Below are 22,243 nucleotides of genomic sequence, written 5' to 3'. Positions count from 1 at the left end.
ATGCGGAATCAACAGCATCATCGTTAAGCAAGTGCAAGTCAAGGCTCATTTGGTCCCCCTTTAAAACTGGTCATCTATTCATTGTGCTTGCATCATAGACATGGGAAGTGGGGATTCACCCAGCTCAGTGCAGACTGGGGTGGGGCAGGCTGGTGTGAGGCAGGCTGGCGTAGGGCAGGCTGGCGTGGAGCAGGCTGGCGAAGGGCAGGCTGGCGAGGGGCAGGCTGGCGAGGGGCAGGCTGGTGAGGGGCATGCTGGTGACGGGCAGGCTGGCGTGGGGCAGGCTGGCGAGGGGCAGGCTGGTGAAAGGCAGGCTGGCGAGGGGCAGGCTGGCGAAGGGCAGGCAGTAGTGGGGCTTTCCTCGGTGTGGCATTTTTCTGCAGTTTGGATTTGATCCCTCCACTCCCCACCCCCGAAACGGATGGAGGATAACCAGTATTTATTGCTCCTCGGATGGCAGTTTGTGCACGTTGACTACATACATGTAGGCTATATGTTTCATTCCTCCTTTTTTCATTACAGTTCGGTATCCCAAAATGTATTATTTTCTCTTCAATGTATCCAAGTGCTCATCTCACAGTTGGTCTATTGTGGGCTATTTTCATACAGGGGATAGGCTATTGTTTGCACATTTGTACAGACTGCAGACTAGACTGTTAGACAGATTTCAATTGTGTTTCCTCTATCTCAGAGGTTCGAGTGTGGCTGTTTCAGTCTGCAAATCCACCGCACACCTCTCTCCTCTGTTGGAGATTCTAATTCCCCAGAAAACATCTCATTCAGTTAGGAAATACAGTCCTGATTGCTCCCTGAGGGGGGGAACAGGCTGTTCAATCTGTCTAATGCCACCCAAAGAGCAATTGTCACCGTTTGTTAATTACACAAATTAGGTCCTTGATTGTTTTGAAGCTAAAGTTGCGCTTGGCCTTTGGAGTTGTGGAGTCGAGAGTTTTAGTGCGAGGGTGGAGGCTAACATGGTGTTGATGCAGACCCCTGCAGGATAGGGTGTGGGTGGGGGGAGACGGGACACAATGTGTAGTGTGCAGTGCAGTCCGTGCAGTGTGAGGCTGAGCAGTGAGACGTGAGTGGGGTGTTCCAGAACAGAGGGAGAGCGGGAGCTGCTGCAGTGCTTGGACAATGGGCAGGGCGGTCTGAGGATGAGTGAGGGATCTCCCTTCTCCAGCACTATCACTCCCACACTGCAGTTTGGGTGGGGGTGTATGTGTGCATGTCCTGTATGTGCTCCTATGCTGTGTGTATGTTGGCCTTACTGTATGTAGTACAGTCTATGAATGCACAGTGTGTGTCTGTCCAGTGCACTGCACATCTCTGCTGTTCCTCATGCCCAGCTGGGGTGCTGAGGAGCGTGTCGCCTGGTCCGCCTGTTGGGTGGGTCTCAGTGTGTATGTGATGTGGTTCCCCTCATCATGGAACTTCGATCAAATAATAAATAATCTGCCGTAAAAGCAAACAGAAATGAGCTTTCCCATTGTGAGCAGAAGCCTCGCCCTCTCACCATTTCATTGTCCCTTTTTCCTACCCCGCTCCCTCGATCAGGCTGGGAATTTACACCTTATCCTTCCTCTCTGACATGGCTTCCATTAATATTTATGAAGATTATAATGTGAAATGTGTGTTTCTTCAGGGTTGAGGGCATTTGCCCTGCTCTCCTCTACGTCCCAAATGGTGCCCTATTCCCTGCACAGGGTACTACTTTTGACCAGGACCTACATAAAGGGAATAGGGTGCCATCTGGAAGGTAGCCTCTCTTGTTCTGCCCTGGCTGCCGAGTCACTGGGCTGATCTTCTCATTGGACCCCTTGGGTGAAAATGACTCTGGGGTGTTACTGTACAGATCCAGAATCAGGGATTCCCTCTCTGGATAGGGTATGTTGCCTTGTACACTTTTGTTTTGACCCTCTCTTTCAGAGGATGTGATGGACAGTGTCGTTTTCTTTCTGTTGATCCTTTTGGGTTTTGTGTGCCAGGTGGTTCTGATCCAATTCTTGGTGACAGGTGTTTATCATAGTCTTTGTGTCCACTGTATCAATGCTGTACCTATGGGATGGGAGGAACTTGGTATTGGAGGGATCCATGGTCCTGGTTTTGACTCCATCGTGACCCTAACATCCTTCCTCCTAACAGATACATGTAGAATATCTCACATGGGAAACACAAGTCCCGCTGTGATGGCTCGTCATACACATGGGAACACAGTGGCCAAGGAGTCGGGACACACGCTAAGTTCCCAACTGCTCTCTCGCCCACACACTCTCCTAATGGCTGATATCCAGGCGCTGTGGTACCAGCTGTCCTGCTATTGGTCGGGTTCTGCTGTCGTTGAGGCAGGGTCTCCGGTCTCTGCTGTGCGTAGTGTGAACACCCTCCACAGTCACGGCTCTGTCTGTCTGTCTGTCTGTCTGTCTGTCTGTCTGTCTGTCTGTCTGTCTGTCTGTCTGTCTGTCTGTCTGTCTGTCTGTCTGTCTGTCTGTCTGTCTGTCTGTCTGTCTGTCTGTCTGTCTGTCTGTCTGTCTGTCTGTCTGTCTGTCTGTCTGTCTGTCTGTCTGTCTGTCTGTCTGTCTGTCTGTCTGTCTGTCTGTCTGTCTGTCTGTCTGTCTGTCTGTCTGTCTGTCTGTCTGTCTGTCTGTCTGTCTGTCTGTCTGTCTGTCTGTCTGTCTGTCTGTCTGTCTGTCTGTCTGTCTGTCTGTCTGTCTGTCTGTCTGTCTGTCTGTCTGTCTGTCTGTCTGTCTGTCTGTCTGTCTGTCTGTCTGTCTGTCTGTCTGTCTGTCTGTCTGTCTGTCTGTCTGTCTGTCTGTCTGTCTGTCTGTCTGTCTGTCTGTCTGTCTGTCTGTCTGTCTGTCTGTCTGTCTGTCTGTCTGTCTGTCTGTCTGTCTGTCTGTCTGTCTGTCTGTCTGTCTGTCTGTCTGTCTGTCTGTCTGTCTGTCTGTCTGTCTGTCTGTCTGTCTGTCTGTCTGTCTGTCTGTCTGTCTGTCTGTCTGTCTGTCTGTCTGTCTGTCTGTCTGTCTGTCTGTCTGTCTGTCTGTCTGTCTGTCTGTCTGTCTGTCTGTCTGTCTGTCTGTCTGTCTGTCTGTCTGTCTGTCTGTCTGTCTGTCTGTCTGTCTGTCGTAAGAAGATTCAGGGCTGCTGAAGCACCAACCTACTCCTTTCCAATCCACACAATGACCCTTGAATTGGCAGAGGCAAAACACAAACAGGCTGCTGTGTGTTGGGTGGTAAAGAACACAGCTTAGTGTTCTAGATGCAGCTGAATTTACTCTCCCATCAGCCGCTGAGAGATTTTCCGCATGTGGCTTTTTGACTCTCAACTTAACTTTTTCGGATATAAGAAGCTGATCTCATGCATTGAGATTTCACGTTGCGTGTTTCTTTAAGTCTTAGCACTCTTGTGTGAAGTCCCAGTCTAATTTGAGGAGTTGTTACGTAACATGTTGATTTACATCTAACCAGCTTTCATGGGCTTTCGTGCAAATTGCGTTTGCATATGTCAGAGCTGTGTGCTTATCCGTCAGCCTGCAGCCAGCCCTTGGGATTCCTTCTGTGTGGATGATAGGGAATGAATCCCCTGCCTGTGTGCATTGGCTGTGTTAGGGTTTGTTTTTGAGAGATGCCATCAGTGGACAATTGGTCAGCCCAGGGCTAGGCAGGGTGGTGCAGCTCTCACTGTTACTGTTGGTCAGCCCAGGGTTAGGCAGGGTGGTGCAGCTCTCACTGTTACTGTTGGTCAGCCCAGGGTTAGGCAGGGTGGTGAAGCTCTCACTGATACTGTTGGTCAGCCCAGGGTTAGGCAGGGTGGTGCAGCTCTCACTGTTGGTCAGCCCAGGGTTAGGCAGGGTGGTGCAGCTCTCACTGTTGGTCAGCCCAGGGCTAGGCAGGGTGGTGCAGCTCTCACTGTTGTTCAGCCCAGGGTTAGGCAGGGTGGTGCAGCTCTCACTGTTACTGTTGGTCAGCCCAGGGTTAGGCAAGGTGGTACAGCTCTCACTGTTACTGTTGGTCAGCCCAGGGCTAGGCAGGGTGGTGCAGCTCTCACTGTTGGTCAGCCCAGGGCTAGGCAGGGTGGTGCAGCTCTCACTGTTAGTCAGCCCAGGGCTAGGCAGGGTGGGGCAGCTCTCACTGATACTGTTGGTCAGCCCAGGGCTAGGCAGGGTGGTGCAGCTCTCACTGATACTGTTGGTCAGCCCAGGGCTAGGCAGGGTGGTGCAGCTCTCACTGTTACTGTTGGTCAGCCCAGGGCTAGGCAGGGTGGTGCAGCTCTCACTGATATTGTTGGTCAGCCCAGGGTTAGGCAGGGTGGTGCAGCTCTCACTGATACTGTTGGTCAGTTGGCACAAAGTCACAGGGGCTATTATTCAGCACCTTGGCCGATATGTTTACACACACACACACACACACACACACACACACAGGGTGCTCTCTTTTTCTAAACGTGAGCGAGTGTCTCTATTAGAAGAAGCCATAATCCTCTCTGGTCCTCTCACAGACCTCAGAGGAACAGGCTTGGTCAGTGGTCAGCCGTTAACACCAGACACCTCCGCCCCCACTCTCACTGCTCCTGACATTTTAGGTGGTGAGGATGTCCTGAGCACCTGTTCCATACAGCACCTGTTCCGTACAGCTACAGCACCTGTACTGTACAGCTACAGCACCTGTTCCGTACAGCTACAGCATCTGTTCCGTACAGCTACAGCACCTATTCCGTACAGCTACAGCACCTATTCCGTACAGCTACAGCACCTATTCCGTACAGCTACAGCACCTATTCCGTACAGCTACAGCACCTATTCCGTACAGCTACAGCACCTATTCCGTACAGCTACAGCACCTATTCCATACAGCTACAGCACCTGGCTAAGTAGTGTGTCTGTCAGCTCAGTAGACTTCCATCACAGTGAGTCTCATGGAACACAGAGGTTAGACCCCTCTGGCAGGATGAGTCCTGACAACCATGGTTCTCACTGAAGCATACTGTCTGCTGGAGGAGAGACAGAGAGCATGTCCTGTCAGCCTGTCTTCCTGAAAATTCATTTTCTAGGAGAGGTAACAGGAGCGTAGCACACAGGTGGGGGTGGTCGTGACTCTCTAGGGGGAGGGATCAGCAGCCCTGTTTCTCTGTTGTTTTCACTTTGTCTGTTGCTCGAGCACAGCTCTCACCCTCCAGGTATATCGTATGAAATGCAATGATCGTTAGGAACAACAAGGGAAGAGAACCGTGTGCCTGTGCGGGTGCGTGTGCGTGAGATAATGAAAACGGCATGTGCTGTTGTCTGTATCAGTGTTTGTGCAATCTCTCAGACCCAGTCTTTTCCCGATTTTCTCATTCTCTCTTTCTCTCTTGTTCATCCAATCCTCCCTTGCTGTCACGCTGAGATCTCTGGGCTTAGTGTGGGAGTGGTGCAGCCTGACACAGAGTGACATACCCCCCCCCCCCCCTCCAGACACACACACTCAAACTCTCCCAGTCACACACACACACAGGGTGAGTTCGGCAGCTGAGTGCCTCGGAGCAGTAGAACAAGAGGACGTGGTGACAGGAGGCGAGCAAAAGCATCAAATAGAGAGGAACACAGTAGGGGACATTATAATGGTATAACTAAGAAGTTATTTTCTACTTGGTTAGCTAGACTATATTTGTATAAATGTAGGGTTTCCATGTTAAGTGCTGAGCTGTGAAAAAGTACAGTACACCACGGCCGTGATCATTAATATTCACAATGAGTCCCCATTTAGACCTTACGAATAACCTCCAATAAGTGCAATTGCATGTTTGAATGATTCTGATAATGATAGTGCTTTGAGGTCGACCGATTAATCGTAATGGCCGATTAATTAGGGCTGATTTCAAGTTTTCATAACAATTGGAAATCGGTATTTTTGGACACTGATTTGGCCGATTAAAAAAAATATATATATAAATATGTGTATATATATATATATATTTTACACCTTTATTTAACTAGGCAAGTCAGTTAAGAACACGTTCTTATTTTCAGTGATGGCCTAGTTAACTGCCTTGTTCAGGGGCAGAATGACAGATTTTTACCTTGTCAGCTCGGGGATTCAATCTTGCAACAGTTAATCTTACAGTTAACTAGTCCAACGCTCTAACCACCTGATTACATTGCACTCCACGAGGAGACTGCCTGTTACGCGAATGCAGTAAGAAGCCAAGGTAAGTTGCTAGCTAGCATTAAACTTATCTTATAAAAAAACAATCAATCAATCATAATCACTAGTTATAACTACACATGGTTGATGATATTGCTAGTTTATCTAGCGTGTCCTGCGTTGCATATAATCGATGCGGTGCGTATTCGCGAAAGACTGTCTTGCTCCAATGTGTACCTAACCATAAACATCAATGCCTTTCTTAAAATCAATACACAAGTATATATTTTTAAACCTGCATATTTAGTTAATATTGCCTGCTAACCTGACTCGTTGCGAAATCTGAAGACTAACGGGGGATGATTTAACAAAAGCGCATTAGCGAAAAAAGCACAATCGTTGCACGACTGTACCTAACCATAAACATCAATGCCTTTCTTAAAATCAATACACAGAAGTATATATTTTTAAACCTGCATATTTTGTTAAAAGAAATCCAGGTTAGCAGGTAATATTAACCAGGTGAAATTGTCACTTCTCTTGCGTTCATTGCACGCAGAGTCAGTGTATATGCAACAGTTTGGCCCGCCTAATTTGCCAGAATTTTACGTAATTATGACATAACATTGAAGGTTGTGCAATGTAACAGGAATATTTAGACTTATGGATGCCACCCGTTAGATCAAATATGGAACGGTTCCGTATTTCACTGAAAGAATAAACGTCTTGTTTCCGAGATGATAGTTTCCGGATTCGACCATATTAATGACCTAAGGCTCGTATTTATGTGTGTTATTATGTTATAATTAAGTCTATGATTTGATAGAGCAGTCTGACTGAGCGATGCTAGGCATCAGCAGGCTCGTAAGCATTCATTCAAACAGCACTTTCGTGCGTTTTGCCAGCAGCTTGTCGCTGTGCTTCAAGCATTGAGCTGTTTATGACTTCAAGCCTATCAACTCCCAAGATTAGGCTGGTGTAACCGATGTGAAATGGCTAGCTAGTTAGAGGGGTGCGCGCTAATAGCGTTTCAAACGTCACACGCTCTGAGACTTGGAGTGGTTGTTCCCCTTGCAGAGGGTGGAGCGATGGGTAAGCGATGGGTAACGCTGCTTTGAGGGTGGCTGTTGTCGATGTGTTCCTGGTTCGAGCCCAGGTAGGGGCGAGGAGAGGGAAGGAAGCTATACTGTTACACTGGCAATACTAAAGTGCCTATAAGAACATCCAATAGTCAAAGGTATATGAAATACAAATGGTATAGAGAGAAATTGTCCTATAATTCCTATAATAACTACAACCTAAAACTTCTTACCTGGGAATATTGAAGACTCATGTTAAAAGGAACCACCAGCTTACATATGTTCTCATGTTCTGAGCAAGGAACTTAAACGTTAGCTTTTTTACATGGCACATATTGCACTTTTACTTTCTTCTCCAACACTTTGTTTTTGCATTATTTAAACCAAATTGAACATGTTTCATTTTATTTGAGGCTAAATTGATTTTATTGATGTAATATATTAAGTTAAAATAAGTGTTCATTCAGTATTGTTGTAATTGTCATTATTACAAATATTTTTTTTTAAATCGGCCGATTTAATCGGTATCAGCTTTTGTTGATCCTCCAATAATCGGCATCGGCGTTGAAAAATCATAATCGTTCGACCTCTACTTTGAATAACACACATGCGTGCTGACTAAAGAACCGTGTTGGAACTATAAGCCACTGTGTGTTGGTTGAGCTGCTTCTCTTGTGTCTCTTATGATGCACTAATTGTCTTCCAGGGACAGTAACGATTTACTGAACAGAACTTGGTCAGAACCAAAGAGCTTCACGTACTGGCCTTAGCTGAAGTACTGCTCACTGTCTGGACCTCAATGAACCTATTCACCTCTTACTCCAAGTGCTACAGAGTCAGGTTGAGTCCCAAATGGCACCAAGGCGCTCCAGTCAAAAGTAGTGCACTATATAGGGAATATGGTGCCATTTGCTTAGTATGTTATACTGCTATACTCTTCTACAGTTGACTCCGATTCTTCTTCATTGTTGTTGCCATTCTGTTTGTGTGGCTATAGCATAATGAGGAGATTTGGTGAAGTGTTGCCTTTCTGTTTGTGTGGCTATAGCATAATGAGGAGATTTGGTGAAGTGTTACAAATCAAGTCCCCATGAGATGTCTTCCTCCTCAGGTCTTGCTGATAATTGTGTCGTTTTACTCCAGGCTTTATGATTAGTCATGTTGTTAGTCTCATGCCCTGGAGGCTTGTACCGTATGGACTTTGTCAGGCATGTGAGCCACATTGCAGAATTCATGATAAATGAATGAATACATAAATAAATGACTGAGTGAGTGAATGAATGATTGATTTTCTTTCATTCCTCTGCAGATGAATAGATTTATTTGAATTCAATTTAAATTCCTTTATTTGTTTGGCAGTCAAAAATACAGTGTACTCACTCCTGCTGAATACGAAGGGTCAACCCTTTTTACTGCGACTGCAGTGGGATTTATTGCTCTATTTCGGCCCCGCCAGATGATTTCAGACAGTAGTAGGTTTTATTACACCGAACAAACGAAAGGAGACTGAAATCAATTAAATGGAAAGATTAATTAACCTCTCTTTGTGCGGGGTCAGCATGAGATTGGGAAAAAAGAGAGCGAGAGAAAGAGGGTGTGTGTGTGTGAATGCGTGTGTGTAGTGCTCTGAGCGCTGGGCTGTTATGCCACTTCTCCACTGGAAGCCAGAAAAAAAGCCATATTACAATCTATGTGTTGTGATAATTGTGTTGTTTGCTCTATAACCCGTTAGTTCATATGCCTTGACACTGTGAGATATACTGTAGGCCTAAGGGTGAGACAATAAGAAGAGACAGTGGCAGAATAAATTCAACAACACATTTGTTCGATTACAGAACCGGAGAGCAACATCTCTGAAGTCCACAAAATATATTGCATGTAACAAACAGTTACATGACCTACAGCATGGTCAAGCAAGGTAATGTTTCCCACATCTTTGGACTATTAAAACAGGAGTTGCCTTCACTATTCCAGCACCATTTCAACTTCAACATTACAACATCATGATGATTACTTTTTGTCTTTTATCCACTTTTTCTCCCCAATTTTGATCTTGTCTCATCGCTGCAACTGCCCAACGGGCTCGGGAGGCGAAGGTTGAGTCATGTGTCCTCCGAAACATGACCCGCCTAACCGTGCTTCTTAACACCCGCCTGCTTAACCCGGAAGCCAGCCGCACCAACGTATCGGTGGAAACACCGTTCACCTGACAACTGAGGTCAGCCTGCAGGCACCCAGCCTGCCACAAGGAGTTGCTGGAGGGCGATGAGCCAAGTAAAGCCCCCCTGGCCAAACCGGAACAATGCTGGGCCAATTGTGTGCCGCCCTATGGGACTCCATGTCACGGAACATCATAACAATTCCGATACCTTTTGGAATCAAAACCCGTTTTTATAAGGAGGATGGGATCCACCTGAATCATTTTGGTTCCTGGATCCTTTCACAGCATTATAAGGCTGCGATGAGACAATAACTTATCAATGACCCAAGCCCAACTCAGTTAATCCCTACTATTGTGTCGTTGAGTTCTCATAATGCTTCAGCAAATGTACATTATCCCAGGGATGTTAGTAGACACAATGTAAGTAACCTAATTTATATCCTTCTAACTACCTTAAATGCCTCTGCTGATCCTGCAGCTATTGTATGCTGTAATCATGTCCCTATTAACCAGAGTTATACTGTTAGCACTGAGGCGGAGTGCCCTAGTAGGAAGTCTGCTGTGTTCAGCTCACCCTACACTAACATAATTAACATGAGCATGTCTACTTCTGCTTATCTTCCCAGTAAAGCAATAAAAAAAATCAAGCATCCCAGAAAAGTTCTAAAAATAGCTTACGTTAACATATGCAGCTTAAGAAAAAAGGTTCATGAAATCAATAACTTGCTAGCAACAGATGACATTTACAGTGCGGAGAACAAGCGACAGCCCCGAAACCTGAAGGATCTGGAGAAGGTCTGTATGGAGGAGTGGGCCAAAATCCCTGCTGCAGTGTGTACAAACCTGGTCAAGAACTACAGGAAACGTATGATCTCTGTAATTGCAAACAAAGGTTTCTGTACCAAATATTAAGTTCTGCTTTTCTGATGTATCAAATACTTATGTCATTCAATAAAATGCAAATGAATTACTTATAAATCATACAATGTGATTTTTTGGATTTTTGTTTTAGATTCTGTTTCTCACAGTTGAAGTGTACATATGATAAGAATTACAGACCTCTACATGCTTTGTAAGTAGGAAACACTGCCGATTTTGCAGGTTATCAAATACTTGTTCTCCCCCACTGTATATTCTGACTATCTCTGAAACGCACTTATATAATATATTTGATAATACAGTGGTAGCAATACAGGGTTATAACATCTACAGAAAATACAGAAATGCCAAATGGTGGAGGTGTTTTGCAGTTTAAATTCAGAACCACATTCCTGTAAAGCTTAGAGAGGATCTCATGTTAAATACCGTTGAAGTAATATGGCTACAGGTTCCTCTGTCTCATCTAAAGCCCATTCTGGTGGGAAGCTGTTATAGACCACCAACTGCTAACAGTCAGTATCTGGAGAACATGTGTGAAATGCTTGATAATGTTTGTGATATCAACAGAGAGGTATATTTTCTGGGTGTTTTAAATATTTACTGGCTTTCATCAAGCTGCCCACTCAATAAAAAGCTTCAAACTGTAGCCAGTGCCTGCAACCTGGTTCAGGTTGTCAGTCAACCTACCAGGGTAGTTACAATCAGCGCAGGAATGAAATCATCAACGTGTATTGATCACATCATTACTATTGCTGCAGAAATTTGCCAAATTCATCAGATGTAGTTATCACAATATAAACTAATTTTTAAAAAAAACGTCCTCTCACTGTCAACTGTGTTTCTTTTTTAGCAAACTTAACATGTGTAAATATTTGTATGAACATACATAAGATTCAACAACTGAGACATAAACTGAACAAGTTACACAGACAAACAGAAATGGAGTAATGTGTCCCTGAACAAAGGCGAGGTGAAAATCAAAAGTAACAGTCCGTATCTGGTGTGGCCACCAGCTGCATTAAGTACTGAAGTGCATCTCCTCCTCATGAACTGCACCAGATTTGTCAGCTCTTGCTGTGAGATGTTACCCCACTCTTCCACCAAGGCACCTGCAAGTTCCCGGACATTTCTGGAGGGAATGGCCCTAGCCCTCACCCTCCTATCCAACAGGTCCCAGACGTACTCAATGGGATTGAGATCCGGGCTCTTCGCTGGCCATGGCAGAACACTGACATTCCTGTCTTGCGGGAAATCACGCACAGAATGAGCAGTATGGCTGGTGTCATTGTCATGCTGTAGGGTCATGTCAGGATGAGCCTGCAGGAAGGACACCACATGAGGGAGGATGTCTTCCCTGTAACGCACAGCGTTGAGAATAACTGCAAGTTATTGACAACAAGTTCAGTCCGATGATGCTGTGACACACTGCCCCAGACCATGACGGACCCTCCACCTCCAAATCGATCCTGCTCTAGAGTACAGGCCTCGGTGTAACGCTCATTCTTTCGACGACAAACGCGAATCCGACCATCATCCCATGTGAGACAAAACCGCGACTCGTCAGGGACGAGCACTTTTTTCCAGTCCTGTCTGGTCCAGTGACAGTGGGTTTGTGCCCATAGGCAACGTTGTTGCCGGTGAGGTCTGGTGAGGACCTGCCTTACAACAGCCCTACAAGCCCTCAGTCCAGCCTCTCTCAGCCTGTTGCGGACATTCTGAGCACTGATGGAGGGATTGTGCGTTCCTGGTGTAACTTTGGCAGTTGTTGTTCCAATCCTGTACCTGTCCCACAGGAGGGATGTTTGGATGTACCGATCCTGTGCAGGTGTTGTTACACGTAGTCTGCCACTGCGAGGATGATCAGCTGTCCTTCCTGTCTCCCTGTAGCGCTGTCTTAGGCGCCTCACAGTATGCCCACATTTGCAGTCCTCATGCCTCCTTGCAGCATGCCTAAGGCACATTCACGCAGATGAGCAGGGACCCTGGGCATCTTTCTTTTGGTGTTTTTCAGAGTATGTAGAAAGGCCTTTTTAGTCTCCTAAGTTTTCATAACTGTTTCCTTAATTGCCTACAGTCTGTAAGCTGTTAGTGTCATAATGACCGTTCCACAGGTGCATGTTCATTAATTGTTTATGGTTCATTGAACAAGCATGGGAAACAGTGTTTAAACCCTTTACAATGAAGATCTGTGAAGTTATGTGGATTTTTACGAATTATCTTTGAAAGACAGGGTCCTGAAAAAGGGCAGTTTCTTTAGAGTTTAGTTGACATATCTAGGAAGACCAAAGTTCCAAAGGCTGCGCCTAATACAGTGTACAGAAGGTCATACATGACGTTTTGTAGTGATTCTTCTGTTGTTGATGTAAAGAATATGTGTTGGTCTGTGGTGTGTAATGAGGAGCAACCAGACACTGCACTTGACACATTTATGAAATGTCTTATTTCAGTTACTAATAAGCATGCACCCATTAAGAAAGTGACTGTAAAACTGTTCAATCTTTTGGTTTGATGAGGAATTGAAAAATTGTATGGTGAGGCAAAAGGAATGGCAAATAAGTCTGGTTGTACAATCGGTTGGAAAACTTACTGCAAATTGATATTTGAACTAAATAAAAATAAGAAACTATACTATGAACAAAGATGCTAAATTATATGAAGAATGATAGTAAAAAGCTTTGGAGCACCTTAAATAAACTTTTGGGCAAAAAAGCAAACTCTGCTCCATCATTCATTGAAATGGATGGCTCATTCATCACAAAACCCACTGATATTGCCAATTGTTTTAATGATTTTTTTTAACTGGCAAGATTAGCAAACTTAGGCATGACATTCCAGCAACAAACACTGACACTACACATAGTATAACTGTTCAAATTATGAAAGACAAGCACTGTCATTTTTAATTCCATAAAATGAGTGTGGAAGAGGTAAAAAGATTGTTGCCTATCAACGATGACAAGCCACCGGGGTCTGACAACGTGGATGGAAAATTTGGGACAAATCATTCACTAATAAACCCTAAACCTCAACTAAATCATGTGGAAATTGAGCAATTTGAGGTGACGAAACTGTTTGGCGTAACCCTGGATTGTAAACTCTCATTGTCAAAACATGTTGATACAACACTAAAATGAGAAGTCTGTCTATGATAAAGTGTTGCTCTGCCTTCTTAACAACACTATCAACAAGGCAGGTCCTACAGGTCCTAGTTCTGTCACACCTGGACTGTTCAGTCGTGTGGTCAAGTGCCACAAAGAGGGACCTCGGAAAATTACAATTGGCTCAGAACAGAGAAGCACGGCTGGCCCTTAAATGTACACAGAGAGCTAACATTCATAATATGCATGTCAATCTCTCATGGATCAAAGTGGAGGAGAGTTTGACTTCATCACTACTTGTTTTGTACATATTGACATGCTGAATGCACCGAGGTGTCTGTTTTAAACTTCTAGCCCACAGCTCAGACACCTATCCATACCCCACAAGACATGCCACCAAAGGTCTATTCACAATCCCCAAGTGCAGAACAGATTATGGGAGGCGCACAGTACTACGTAGAGCCATGGCCACATGGAACTCTATTCCACATCAGGCAACTGATGCAAGCAGTATGATCAGATTTAATACACCTTATGGAACAGTGGGGACTGTGAAGAGACGCAGAGACACACGCTTACGCATACACATGATAAGACACGCAATCTACACACACGTACACATGGGTTTTGTATTGTAGATATGTGATAGTAGAGTAGTGGCCTGAGGGAACACACTTAATGTAATGTTTTAAATGATATAACTGCCTTAATGTTGCTGGACCCCAGGAAGCGTAGCTGCTGCCTTGGCAGGAACTAATGGAGATCCATAATAAACCCCAGGAAGAGTAGCTGCTGCCTTGGCAGGAACTAATGGAGATCCATAATAAACCCCAGGAAGAGTAGCTGCTGTCTTGGCAGGAACTAATGGAGATCCATAATAAACCCCAGGAAGAGTAGCTGCTGCCTTGGCAGGAACTAATGGAGATCCATAATAAACCCCAGGAAGAGTAGCTGCTGTCTTGGCAGGAACTAATGGAGATCCATAATAAACCCCAGGAAGAGTAGCTGCTGCCTTGGCAGGAACTAATGGAGATCCATAATAAACCCCAGGAAGAGTAGCTGCTGCCTTGGCAGGAACTAATGGAGATCCATAATAAACCCCAGGAAGAGTAGCTGCTGTCTTGGCAGGAACTAATGGAGGTCCATAATAAATACAAATAATCTCTCTTCTGCTTTGTCTAATACAGGGACAACTAAAATATATCAAAAACTATTTAGTCCTATCAATGTAAGCTAAATATGATGTGGCTGTCCATGAGTCTGATTTCTCGCTCTCTCTGTGTGTGTGTGTGTGTGTGTGTGTGTGTGTGTGTGTGTGTGTGTGCAATTAGAAAAACATGGCCATCCTCCTGTCTTTAATATGACCTAAAATGTCATACTGTATACACTTTTATGTTGTCCTAGGCCACTTGGCTAAAATACTTGCTGCTAGCCTGACTTCCTTTCATGGGCAACAATACACCAGGCCAGCTAGTTAACATTGGCATACTACATCTAGCTACATGTTGAACTACCATCCTTTAAGGCCACAATATATGAATTTATGGTTGGATCAGATTCACCATTATAATCATTGACAAGTACAGAGAATTATGTTAAACCAGAAGTCCAAATTCCTATCCCCAATGATGGATAATTTAAGTTTTAATTAGCTAGCTAGCAAATCCAAACGGGCTTCCCTTGACAGTTGTTTTTGCTGTGCCAGGACCATTCGCAGATGAGCTCACTCAGTACTGATTGGCTATTATTTTATAAAACAAAGTTAGCAAGGGAGGCCAAATGCTCGCTGTCTTCCCTTGCATTCAATGCTATGGGCGGCAAAAAATGTCATACTCATTCTGACCAGACAGCCTCAGATGGATACGCTACACATACTGAGACAGAGGCACGTTCACGCGGATGCTTTGTCTGGTGAGATATATTCAGCATATTGCGAATTTAAGGAAAGGTATGAAACACAGAGACGAAAGAAACATGATTGTATATTTGGGGGGGAAGCCTGGCTTCGATTGGCATCCATTAATACGCGCCACTATCCAGTACCCCTTGCAAGCAGCACCAGGAGGAGAACATTGCTCATTCTCCATCCTCTATTTTCCCTTGATTCAACCACTAAGTACACTAAAACTGTCCTAGATTACCTGGAATGGGGTGCCCACTCACCCATTCATTCTGTCCTTCTGTTTCTGTGCTGACTTTGGCTAAGGCTGCTGCCTAGCTAGATCCATGAATTATCTATACTGAACCATCTGCAGGACAGGACCCCTCACGGCTCGGCCACGCAACACACTGCAGGCTGCAGCCCTGTGAATGAAGCCTCCAGCTGACATAATGAATATGGGTAATTGATCAAAATCAGGATGATCTTATAGAAGGACCTGTACGAGCAGCGGTAAGCAGCGGTAATCTCAACCGCCCAGAGAGGCTATTGCCTTTAACTGGATGGGCTGCCTGTCAGTGAAAGAGCCATGCTCAGCTCAGCTTACAGAAATCAGATACTGCAGGTTTTAAGGCGTAATGAATTACCTGCTTAATTAGCCTGTTAATCATTATTGAGCTGCTGCAGAGCAGGCACGCTATTCCTGTAATTAGGAAGTTAAACAGAACAGAGAACATCTGTTTGTTCTGATACAGGTTGAAGATAAGATACTGTTCATATTGCATCATCTTACTGTAGTCCATATCCTTCCTCACTCTGTTTCTTGCCGATATGTGAAAGGTGTGGCTTGCATCGGTGTATTCACAGGTGTTCAGGTGGGGCTGTTCTTCACTCTTCTATAATGAAAATGCACACACACAATCTTCCTCCCTTTAGTTCTCCCCCCCCCCCCCCCCCCCCCCCCCTCTGATGCTCTTTCTCTCCTTCTTCCTCTCCCTCCCCCTCTCCCCCGGGTCTATTAAATACAAGACTTACGCATCCAACCTATTACCGCTCTCTGACAAGTCTTTCATTTTAGGGCTTTCATCTAGGCCTGCACTGTCAGATCTGGCCTCCAAAATAGTAACGGTGCCAGGAAGGGATAAAAGAACCTCCCAACCCACGCTATGAAATGTTGTTAAACAAACAGCAGGCTAAGCTGGCACTGTAATGTGTGAATTAGGAAGGACTGCCTGTGCAGTCTAACGATCATTTAATTATTGATCATGTAGAGAGATGGCCTGTCCCAATTGGCACCCTTTTCCCTATATAGTACACTACTTTTGATTAGAGCCCTATGGACCTTAATCAAAAGAAGTGAACTATTATAGATAATAGGGTGCCATTTGGGATGTATCCAGGGTCTTCCAGCAGGATGCCAGCTAGCTAGTCTTCAACCCGTCCTGCTCCCCTTAGCACTGGGGACGCCTGATCCAATCTGTCACTTAATTGGTTGTTAATACCAACATGTGTTCCTATATTCCGATCATGGCCTCATACAGTCCACATTGTTCTCTCACACTGGTTCAGGGTATGAACCTCATCCTCCTTCAAATCATCATCTTCAACACTCATGGCATCCCACAATGACAGGTGCTGTATAGAATCACATTAAAGCTTTGTTCGTGAGACACATTACTGATTGCATCATGGACTGACATTAAAAAGGCAGTGTAGAAATGATGAAGTGCTGATAACAGGATAATTAATTAACAGCATTGGCTATGAATCTCTTCCACACGCAAACACACATCACACTACACACACACACACACACACACACACACACACACACACACACACACACACACACACACACACACACACACACACACACACACACACACACACACACACACACACACACACACACACACACCACACACACACACACTACACATACTACACATACACACACACACATACACACACACACACCACACACACACTACATACACACACACCACACACACCACTCTTGTGTTATGAATCCAAGCATCATAGAAAGCATAGAGTGGCACCAGAGCCGTTCTCTCTCTGACTGAAATAACTAGCAGAAATAAGCGAGGTGGATCTCTACTTCAGTTAAGTTGTCAATGAGTGTTCTTTTTTCCCCCAACTTTCACTCTGGATTCTCGGTTTCACCACTAATGTAAACGCTACATTGGCACTGAAAATGTACCGCAGCAATCATTTCTCCTAGCGTTGTTCTTTCTCACAGAGTTTGACACATTCTCTCTCACATTATTCAACGTCCTCTTGTATTTCACAGGGATGGATTATTATAGCTCATGCCAGTCAAGCATCGAGGACATACTGGCAGGAGGAATCATCCTAAACTAACTGCCATTCTGCCTGCAGAGAAATAAATGATGCACTGTTAATTGCAGCAATTTGCATTGTGTGCCAGCCTACGTCTGAACCAATGAAACCCTAAATGACCCCCTATGCAACCAACCAACTACCCCCCCTATGCAACCAACCTCAAAGGACTGTACTCGCCACCTCCATGATGATAGAGACTGACAGGTAATATTTCCATGATGCCCCCCCGGATACAATGGGCCTGAATAAGTCCCCGTGTGACATGAACAATGGCTGGTAGAGTCATAACAATCAGTGTTCACTACAGTGTCTCGATACGTCTTTAATAGTCAGTCTGTTGAGTCAATTGGGAGTGAATGGGAGTGGGCCAGCCAACCATTCACACAGCTAATTTCTATTTAAATGCAGTTAGTTGCCAGGCGAACATGGCTGTACCTGGGGAATAGGCAGGAGAGAGAAAAGAGGAGAGATCAATAAAAGTGGAGCACAGAGAAGAGGAGGATTGGTGTTCTGTGAGTGTCACTTTGTTTGATGGTATTGTGCTCTTTTAGCATTATTCCATTGGCCCGGGTCTATTGTTCGTTGGCTGTGGCCTGATCGGATTTGTCTTGCCTCCTGTGTAGCGACGTGCCCAACGGCATAACAACAAGCTTTGGAGAGGAGAGGAGCTCTAAACAAAGATGGCAGAGGGATGGGACTTTCATACCAAAACGCACACAAACCAGCACAGATGCAGACTTTCAAACACACACAAACTATCTCTCTCGCAGAGACTTCTGTGGTGACTTCTAAACATTCAGTAGTTGCAAAACAAAAGCCATATGCACACACTACACACACACACACACACACACACACACACACACACAGAGCTATCTCTTGACTCACTCAGATGTTCTTTCTATGCTGTTGAAATATAGACACTCAACAGGCAAGCTGAGCTCCATAATTCACTATTGTGCCAGGGACGTGTTAACAGCCGTAACGGACAGAGCGCTCCTGGCTCTAATTTCACGCATGCACACACTAGAGACACCCACTATAGAGACAAGTACTATAGAGACGCAGTACTGAGAGAATACATTTGTGTGTCAGTCACCCCCCCCCCCCTCTCTCTGAGATCACTGTACTCTTTTCTCTCTCTCCCTCTCCTCTCTCTCAGAAGAGCGCGAGAGCTGGCCAGGATGCCTTGTTGTGGGCCCGGTGCTTGCATACTGACTTTGATTGTCAGCTGTACTGTGTTTCCTCTGACACATTGGTGTGGCTGGCTTCCGGGTTAAGAGAACAGTGTGACGAATAGCAGTGCAGCTTGGCAGGGTCGTGTTTCGGAGGACGCATGGCTCTCAACCGTCGCCTCTCCCGAGTCCGTACGGGAGTTACAGCAATGAGACAAGACTGTAACTACCAATTGGATACCATGAAATTGGGGGGGGGGGGGAAGTGGTAAAAAAGAGCCAGCGTGAGAGCTGCAACCTTCTGCTAATGGATTCACTTTCAAGGCATTTTGAGATGTCTTTCTCTCTTTGTTTCTTTATTAATACAATGTAGCAAGAGAAAGAGACGGAGAGAAGTACAATAGAACAGCGGGATTCAAAAAAAGGGACTGATGTGGGAAACATGGAGATTCCATTACAAAACCTCCTCCACTCCTTCTCTCACCTCCATCTTCCTCTGTCCACCACAGCTCAGTAATCAATAGAAGCATGCTCTTTGAAGGGAATGAAACAGATCCCATCAGAGTATATTTTTAACCAGATTGCCACAGGCATATCTGCGGGAAGTAGGGGTGCCTTTCATTACTCCGATTTGAGAGGAGAAAAATACTCATTAGCAGAGTATCAGCACCCCCACCCCAAAACATCTTCCCGCGGCCATGGAAACAAGAAGCTGTGCTACTCGTTCAACCGTTATTTGCTAAACGTTGTGGCCTTTAGAGGTGGTGGTGGAGACTGATGCAGGTTGAGTGGGTGTTGTATGCAGAGAGAGGGGAGATGTAACAAGGGGAGAGTCAACAACAGACTCATTGCTGTTGTTCTAATATATACTGTTACACGTCCAAGACACTATCCACTTTAAAAACAGTAAATACATTCACACTTCACATGGCACGTTCAAATCCATTCTGCAATAGTTCTATCCTATTGTGTACATATCAGTTGATTACTTTATTTATTAGTTCTTTGCGGTTCAGTTGCTAGAGCACGGCACTGTCAGGGTTGTGGGTTCGATTCCTGCTGTGGCGGAAATGCAAGTCAGTTTGGAAGCCCTGCTAAATGGCATACAGTGCCTTCAGACTGAAAGGTGTATTCATCTCCCACTGTCTGGGGGAAAACAGACAGAACCAGGTTATCCTCTAAGATTGTGCCTGTGCTGAACTCCATTCTTTTTTTTTCATCTTGAAAAACTCCCCAGTCCTTAACGGTTACAAGCATACCCATAACATGATGCATCCACCACTATGCTGGAAAATATGGAGAGTGCTACTCGGTAATGTATTGGATTTAACCCAAACATAACACTTTGTGTGCGGGACAAGAAGTGAATTGCTTTGTCACTTTTTTTTGCAGTAGTACTTTAGTGCCTTTAGGATGCATGTTTTGTACAGTCTTCCTTATTTTCACACTGTCAATTAGGTTAGTATTGTGGAGTACTACAATGTTGTTGATCCATCCTCAGTTTTCTTGCATCAAAGCCATTAAACAAACTCTACCTGTTTTAAAGTCACCATTGGCCTCATGGTGAAATCCCTAAGCGTTTTCCTCTCCTTTGTAGTGACAGAGTGTATTGATACACCATCCAAAGTGTAATTAATAACTTCACCATGCTCAATGGGATATTCAACATCTGCTGTTTTTGTATTTTTACCCATCTACCAATGTTTTATTTATCTGTTATTTTACCAGGTAAGTTGACTGAGAACATGTTCTCATTTGCAGCCAATTGTAAACTGGGGATTATTAGGTGACCGTGATGGTTTGAGGGCCAGATTGGGAATTTAGCCAGGACACCGGGGTTAACACCCCTACTCTTACGATAAGTGCCAGGGGATCTTTAGTGACCTCAGAGAGTCAGGGCACCCGTTTAACGTCCCATCCGAAAGACGGCACCCAACACGGGGCATTGGGATATTTTTTTTTTTAGACCAGAGGAAAGAGTGCCTCCTACTGGCCCTCCAACACCACTTCCAGCAGCATCTGGTCTCCCATCCAGGAACTGACCAGGACCAACCCTGCTTAGCTTCAGAAGCAAGCCAGCGGTGGTACCTTTTGCCAGACCTTGACACACCTCCCTGGTCTTTGTGGTTGAATCTGTGTTTGAAATTTGTTGCTAGACTGAGGGATAATTGTAATGTGTGGGGTACAGAGATGAGGTAGTCATTCAAAAATCATGTTAAACACTATTATTGCACACAAGAGTTCATGCAACTTATTTGACTTGTGAAGCACATTTTTACTCCTGAACTTATTTAGGCTTGCCATAACAAAGGGATTGAATACTTATGGACTCAAGATTTTTCAGCTTTTCATTTGTAATTAATTTGTAAAATGTCTGAACATCCTTCCACTTTGACACTATGGGGTATTATGTGTAGGCCAGTGACAAAACATCTCAATTGAATACATTTTAAATTCAGGCTGTAACACAACAAAATGTGTAAAAAGTCAAGGGGTGTGAATACTTCCTGAAGGCTCTGAAGATCCTTGAGACTCAGTGAGAGCCTGACAGGGAGAAGCAGTGTTCATGTGGACCATAGGGTATTTGGTTGGTGGGATACAGGAAGCTGTATACTGCATCCTAGTTTCCTCTTGATTCTTATCCCCCTTAAGGATGTCCATAGCAATTTGCTAGTTCATTTTGGCAAACAGGTCTTGCGGAAACAGATCTGTTAAACCCAGCTTAGCTCCTCTCCAGTGGCTGAGGTTTAAATCTGCTGTGTAAGCAGGGCATTCTATTCTCCAATACTCATTGAATGGTTCATGACTGAGCACAACACATTAAAACCAGTTATGGGGCTCTGTTGTTCCTTAAGTTGGATCTCTCATATCTCAGGCCTTACTTACACACACACACACACACACACACCACGCGTATACACACACCACGCGTATACACACACCACGCGTATACACACACCAGGCGTATACACACACCATGGATGCACACACACACCAGGCGTATATACACACACCATGCATGCACACACACACACCATGCATATACACACGCGCACACACACACACACACATACCATGCATATACACACATCACGCATACACACACACACACATCACATACATCACATGCATACATACCACAGGAGGCTGCCGAGGGGAGGACGGCTCATAATAATGTCTAGAACGGAGTGAATGGAATGGCATCAAACACCTGGAAACCATGTTTCTGACATATTTGCATTCCGCTCCAGCCATTACCATGAGTCCGTCCTCCCCAATTAAGGTGCCACCAACCTTCTGTGGTACACACAAACACACACTTATTTGTGTCACTTACTGCCCTCCTCCTGAGGTACGACCTTCCTCCTCTATGTGATTATAGGTCTGGCCATGAAACCTGCTCTCACCGCCCACTCAGCTTCTGTCTCTCTCTCTCCAATATGAGGCCCAGACCCTGCATACATATACCTAGTTATACTTGGAGA

At 44.9% G+C, this 22,243-nt stretch overlaps 1 protein-coding gene across 1 annotated transcript in view; it reads left to right on the top strand.

Moving 5' to 3' along the window:
• LOC110507584 (sodium/calcium exchanger 1) overlaps positions 1 to 22,243 on the top strand; it is a 100,499-nt gene that overhangs the window by 1,306 nt on the left and 76,950 nt on the right. The gene's annotated exons all lie outside the window — the stretch shown is intronic.

Source organism: Oncorhynchus mykiss, chromosome 27 (genome assembly GCF_013265735.2).
Source record: "Oncorhynchus mykiss isolate Arlee chromosome 27, USDA_OmykA_1.1, whole genome shotgun sequence".
Classification (NCBI taxonomy): domain Eukaryota; kingdom Metazoa; phylum Chordata; class Actinopteri; order Salmoniformes; family Salmonidae; genus Oncorhynchus; species Oncorhynchus mykiss.
Note: the sequence above shows the minus strand (reverse complement) of the source record. Positions and strands in the feature narration are given on the sequence as shown.